This window comes from Pinus tabuliformis, chromosome 1_2, assembly GCF_031772625.1.
Source record: "Pinus tabuliformis cultivar Carrire ecotype Pingquan chromosome 1_2, CPIR1, whole genome shotgun sequence".
Classification (NCBI taxonomy): domain Eukaryota; kingdom Viridiplantae; phylum Streptophyta; class Pinopsida; order Pinales; family Pinaceae; genus Pinus; species Pinus tabuliformis.
In genome coordinates this window covers 315,215,115-315,222,259 of record NC_142298.1, presented here as the reverse complement: position 1 = coordinate 315,222,259, position 7,145 = coordinate 315,215,115, and the positions used below count along the sequence as shown (strand labels likewise).

Here is a 7,145-nt window from a genome sequence, read left to right as displayed (position 1 = left end):
TCCTTCGTCTGCGCTCAATCATCTATCTTTACCAGGAGCCGTATCCAGCAGACAACATAGAGCATGGTTAGTGGCTTCATGCTAATGGATGATCGTCTATATGAAGAATTCACTGTTGAGGATCAAATAAATGATGATCTGCATCATACTAAAAGTCCATTTTGATTCCCATGATGCAATGACACCACCTCCATTTTCTCACGGGTTTCTCTATATTTGTTGACATTACATGAATTCTAGACAAGTCTCGGTAAGCCAGGGAAGAAGTTTGGATCCATGAAAGCCAAGCGATGGCAGTAGCGGCCAAGGCATTGGCTTACTAGAATACAGAGTATGTATTTCGATTTGGGCAGCGGGTGTCTATTTTTCGCCAGAAGATTGCTCACATTTCAATGCTGCGGCTTACGAGAGATTGAATGATCCTATCATGTAGAATTCATTTGAGCCTTCTGTTAAGGACGAGGAGGAATTTTCTCCAGAATCGACAATGGAAGAGTCTTGAACTTATTCCTTCAGAGAACTTTACTTCATTATCAGTCATGCAGGCTGTAGGATCAGTCATGACAAATAAATATAGTGAAGGAAATGAATTCATTGACATGACAGAGTCGTTATGTCAGAAAAAGATCATTGGAAGCATTTGGTTTGGATCCAGATAAATGGGGAGTTAATGAACAACCCTTGTCAGGCTATCCGGTTAATTTTCAAGTTTACATTGCTTTATTGAAGCCACATGATCGTATCCTGGCACTTGATTTTTTTTCACATGGAGGCCATCTGTTTCATGGTTACCAGACCGATTTTAAAAAGATCTCAGCAGTTTCAATCCTCTTTGAAACAATGCCTCATAGATTGAATGAATTTACAGGTTATATTGATTATGACCAGCTGGAGAAGTGCGGTCCTATTCAGGCCTAAACTCATTGTTGCTAGTGCTTATGCACACCATTTTGACTATGCTCGGATGCGCAAGGTTTGTGACAAGCAAAAAAGCTGTGTTGTTGGCAGACATGACACACATAAGCGGACTTGTTGCACCTGGTGTAGTTCCATTTCCTTTTGAGTTTGCAGATGTAGTGACTACTACTACACACAAGTCACTCCGTGGTCCTCGTGGTGCAATGATGTTTTATGGAAAGGGCATCAAAGAAATCAACAAGCAGGGGCAAGAGGTTAAGTATGACTATGAGGAAAGGATTAACGCAGCTGTGTTCCCTGGTCTTCAAGGTGGTCCTCACAATCATACCAGAACTGGCTTAGCTGTTGCTCTTAAATATGCAACTACCTCAGAGTATAAAGCATATCAAGGACAGATTCAGTCCAGAAGTAACGGCCTATTTCACAGGTTTGGCAATATCACAAGTTCAGCATGCAATTCAAGTTGTTGATAAAGTAAGAGGGATGGAGTGACTTCTTGATGTGTTACAAGTTTCATTGGATGCCACTGTTGGAAAAAATGCAGCCATAAGCACAGTGTTAGCAGAAACCAGTGAAGAAGACTGTGTTTTCTAAAATCACACAGCAGTTTCGTAGCGCGCTACGAAACTGCTGTAGGTGATGATTTTAAAGCACAGAGCAGCTAGTGTGATACTGTGAGCGGGAGTTGTGGAAGAGAGATATCTGTTTATCAATACCATCTACATCACATTCAAAAACATGGTAGTATTTCATACCTGGGGTTGTTAAAAGATTTGGGAACATGTTGCTACACTTTAGGAGAATGTTGGGAGACAGAGACCGTTAAAATAGGAGCACGTATTTTGGTAAATTAATGAGCCATCAGCGCTTTCAAGCATCCAAAGTCAGTATTCATTGTATCTGTAGCTCAGCCATCTTAACCCAAGCAGCCAAAGGACATGTGTCAAAAGCCAGAAAAGCATCATGCGACAAGGAGCAAAGATTTAGGATTTTGATTAAATGAAAACCATTTGTGATTTCAGTTTAGACATTTTGTAATTAATAAATTAGTTATGCACTAGATAGGGATAGTCAATAGCCACCTTCGAGGCTCCCCTCATGCTGGAGGAGGAAGCTCAAGGTGGTTAAGCTTGTTTGCCTATATATGGATCAATAGGAGATGTAGAAGGGGTTGGACATTTTATACAAAAACAGAGTTGTTTTGGGCCATTGTAAGACTTATGACAGTAATAGTAAAACAGTGTTGATTTCTTCTCAAGATTCTCGATGGATTATTGTGTTCAAATGTAATGGTGGTGTTTTATATCATATGTTATTTTACAGCCTTGTTATAGTACAATCACTCAGAATTCATATCCTATGCTCTGACTTCCTGTGTATTTAGCAAGCTGTGGTTTTTATGGAATATGTTTGGACATGTAATGCAAAGAGCCTTGACTTCCATGAAATGACTTTGTTTCTCTTGTTCACTTAGTGTATGAGACTCCATAGCCCAATGAGAACCAGTTTGATATGTTTCCAACCAGCTTTTGCTTTCATGAATGAATAAAGAGTTAGCCATCTATTGTAGTGAAGGATTTTATCAAGAGTTTGTGAGAGAGCCCTCTCTGATCAAAGAGGCTAATCTTTGATCTAAAGTTAGGTTGAAAGAGTTACATGAAATCTTGCTTGGTTGCAGCCCTCAGTAGTGATTTTGTGATAACATTTTGGTGCGTCTGCCGGGAGCTTAAGATTGAATTTCTGAAGGTAGCAGGAGTTCAAATGATTTTCAAGGCTGCAAAACTACCTTGGCGACTCCATTGTTGAAGAATTCAAGGTTTATATATTCATGGTGATTCCACTGGAGTTATGAAAGACCCAGAAGCTGCCCTTCTTTGTTCAAGGTATGCATGCATTGATTTCTCAGGAATTCATGGTTTCCCAAATCATTTTCCCAAGGATGCATACTTTCTAAGGAATGGTCCAAAATTCAACGGAGAGGATTTAAGTTTAACCTTGAATCATATATCAGATTTTTGTGAATTTACACAGCTTCTTAGAGTTAAACATGAGGATGTTTGCATTATGTTATTTTATGATTCACTTCAAGGGAAATGCAAACAGTGGGTTGAATGCTTGCCTGCCGAATCCATTAAGTCATTTCAAGACCTTTGGCTTATGTTTTTGGAGGAATGGACAGATAGGACAGAGGTGGTGGCAGACTCTCCCTCAGTTGAAGGTTTTAAACAATGGAATAATGATCATAGTAAAGAAGAAACAAATGAATCTTTTTCTTTACCTGAAACTGTAATATGGATTTGAATGAAAAAATCATAACTGGCGCAGAAAGGAAAACATTCAAAGAGTATATTCCGGTCACCACTATTTGGCAAAGTGCTCCAATTTCACTGATATAAATTGCACAGCCTCTGACAACTCGTGCAGCACCATGGCATTCAATTGCTGGATGTAAGTTATGAAACATATCCCAATCTGGTTGTGTGAATTCTCCCAGCAACAAGGTATTGTAAGTAACAGAGGAAATATATGCCTGAATTATAACTGCTGTTTGCTTCGCAATTATGATGGGCTGGATGCTGAATCCGTCGATATCACCGTCATCTTCCATTTACAGTGCCATGTGTTCAATACCATGCTCTGATGCATGCCATGTGTGCACACTTCTGTCGTTCAATCATCAATGCAGAAACTTCGACTTTCCACCCTCTTGTTTTTCTGTAGGTGGTATTTAAATGTGCATAGAAAGCTAAAAGCAAAGATCGAAATCTTGACCTCAGCATTCCCAATGTTCGTATCTCACCAAGTCGGCGAAAGGCAATGTTCGTATCTCACCATAGATACCTCCAAAGATAGTGGAGTAAATGGTATACCAAATCTGTATGTCCACGAAATAAACAAGTACTATTGGAGCCCAGAGGACAATCACCACGCCAATGTTGTTTTTTGCATTTGGAGAAATTCATGCCATTCGAATGCAGTAATATGCATTGTCACGATAGCCTTTGTAGGCCCAATCAATGGATGAATCTCATCGTAGTAGCTGAATGCCAGTTTGGTTACAAGAAGTAGGATCCAGAACATTGTGTATTTGCAAAGAGAAAACTGACTCTCGTGCATTGTAAGACTTGTGACAGTAATAGTAAAACAGTGTTGATTTCTTCTCAAGATTCTCGATGGATTATTGTGTTCAAATATAATGATGGTGTTTTATATTTTATGTTGTTTTACAGCCTTGTTGTAACACAATCACTCAGAATTCATAATCTTATGCTCTGACTTCCTGTGTGTTTGGCAAGCTGTGGTTTTGATGGAGTATGTTTGACATGTAATGCAAAGAGCCTTGACTTCCATGAAATGACTATGTTTTTCTTGTTTACTTAGTATATGAGACTCCATAGCCCAATGAGAACCAGTTTGATATGTTTCCAACCAGCTTTTGTTTTCATGACCGAGTAAAGAGTTAGCCATCTGTTGTAGTGAATGATTTTTATCAAGAGTTTGTGAGAGAGCCCTCTCTGATCAAAGAGGCTAAGCTTTGATCTAAAGTTAGGTTGAAAGAGTTACATGAAATCTTGCTTGGTTGCAGCCCTCAGTAGTGATTTTGTGATAACATTTTGGTGCGTCTGCCGGGAGTCGAACCCGGGTCTATTGCTTGGAAGGCAATTATCCTAAATGTTATCACAAAATCACTACTGAGGGCTGCAACCAAGCAAGATTTCATGTAACTCTTTCAACCTAACTTTAGATCAAAGATTAGCCTCTTTGATCAGAGAGGGCTCTCTCACAAACTCTTGATAAAATCCTTCACTACAATAGATGGCTAACTCTTTATTCATTCATGAAAGCAAAAGCTGGTTGGAAACATATCAAACTGGTTCTCATTGGGCTATGGAGTCTCATACACTAAGTGAACAAGAGAAACAAAGTCATTTCATGGAAGTCAAGGCTCTTTGCATTACATGTCCAAACATATTCCATAAAAACCACAGCTTGCTAAATACACAGGAAGTCAGAGCATAGGATATGAATTCTGAGTGATTGTACTATAACAAGGCTGTAAAATAACATATGATATAAAACACCACCATTACATTTGAACACAATAATCCATCGAGAATCTTGAGAAGAAATCAACACTGTTTTACTATTACTGTCATAAGTCTTACAATGGCCCAAAACAACTCTGTTTTTGTATAAAATGTCCAACCCATTCTACATCTCCTATTGATCCATATATAGGCAAACAAGCTTAACCACCTCGAGCTTCCTCCTCCAGCATGAGGGGAGCCTCGAAGGTGGCTATTGACTATCCCTATCTAGTGCATAACTAATTTATTAATTACAAAATGTCTAAACTGAAATCACAAATGGTTTTCATTTAATCAAAATCCTAAATCTTTGCTCCTTGTCGCATGATGCTTTTCTGGCTTTTGACACATGTCCTTTGGCTGCTTGGGTTAAGATGGCTGAGCTACAGATACAATGAATACTGACTTTGGATGCTTGAAAGCGCTGATGGCTCATTAATTTACCAAAAGACGTGCTCCTATTTTAACGGTCTCTGTCTCCCAACATTCTCCTAAAGTGTAGCAACATGTTCCCAAATCTTTTAACAACCCCAGGTATGAAATACTACCATGTTTTTGAATGTGCTGTAGATGGTATTGATAAACAGATATCTCTCTTCCACAAATCCCGCTCACAGTATCACACTAGCTGCTCTGTGCTTTAAAATCATCACCTACAGCAGTTTCATAGCGCGCTACGAAACTGCTGTGTGATTTTAGAAAACACAGTCTTCTTCACTGGTTTCTGCTAACACTGTGCTTATGGCTGCATTTTTTCCAACAGTGGCATCCAATGAAACTTGTAACACATCAAGAAGTCACTCCATCCCTCTTACTTTATCAACAACTTGAATTGCATGCTGAACTTGTGATATTGCCAAACCTGTGAAATAGGCCGTTACTTCTGGACTGAATCTGTCCTTGATATGCTTTATACTCTGAGGTAGTTGCCTATTTAAGAGCAACAGCTAAGCCAGTTCTGGTATGATTGTGAGGACCACCTTGAAGACCAGGGAACACAGCTGCGTTAATCCTTTCCTCATAGTCATACTTAACCTCTTGCCCCTGCTTGTTGATTTCTTTGATGCCCTTTCCATAAAACATCATTGCACCACGAGGACCACGGAGTGACTTGTGTGTAGTAGTAGTCACTACATCTGCAAACTCAAAAGGAAATGGAACTACACCAGGTGCAACAAGTCCGCTTATGTGTGTCATGTCTGCCAACAACACAGCTTTTTTGCTTGTCACAAACCTTGCACATCCGAGCATAGTCAAAATGGTGTGCATAAGCACTAGCAACAATGAGTTTAGGCCTGAATAGGACCGCACTTCTCCAGCTGGTCATAATCAATATAACCTGTAAATTCATTCAATCTATGAGGCATTGTTTCAAAGAGGATTGAAACTGCTGAGATCTTTTTAAAATCGGTCTGGTAACCATGAAACAGATGGCCTCCATGTGAAAAAAAATCAAGTGCCAGGATACGATCATGTGGCTTCAATAAAGCAATGTAAACTTGAAAATTAACCGGATAGCCTGACAAGGGTTGTTCATTAACTCCCCATTTATCTGGATCCAAACCAAATGCTTCCAATGATCTTTTTCTGACATAACGACTCTGTCATGTCAATGAATTCATTTCCTTCACTATATTTATTTGTCATGACTGATCCTACAGCCTGCATGACTGATAATGAAGTAAAGTTCTCTGAAGGAATAAGTTCAAGACTCTTCCATTGTCGATTCTGGAGAAAATTCCTCCTCGTCCTTAACATAAGGCTCAAATGAATTCTACATGATAGGATCATTCAATCTCTCGTAAGCCGCAGCATTGAAATGTGAGCAATCTTCTGGCGAAAAATAGACACCCGCTGCCCAAATCGAAATACATACTCTGTATTCTAGTAAGCCAACGCCTTGGCCGCTACTGCCATCGCTTGGCTTTCATGGATCCAAACTTCTTCCCTGGCTTACCGAGACTTGTCTAGAATTCATGTAATGTCAACAAATATAGAGAAACCCGTGAGAAAATGGAGGTGGTGTCATTGCATCATGGGAATCAAAATGGACTTTTAGTATGATGCAGATCATCATTTATTTGATCCTCAACAATGAATTCTTCATATAGACGATCATCCATTAGCATGAAGCCACTA

The 7,145-nt window shown here is 39.4% G+C and overlaps 2 pseudogenes; one reads left to right on the top strand and one right to left on the bottom strand.

The window, feature by feature from the left end:
- Positions 1-416: 416 nt before the first annotated feature.
- On the top strand, positions 417-1,388 carry LOC149205629 (serine hydroxymethyltransferase, mitochondrial pseudogene; annotated as a pseudogene).
- A 4,437-nt stretch (positions 1,389-5,825) lies between these two features.
- On the bottom strand, positions 5,826-6,764 carry LOC149205628 (serine hydroxymethyltransferase, mitochondrial pseudogene; annotated as a pseudogene).
- Between the last annotated feature and the right edge of the window lie 381 nt (positions 6,765-7,145).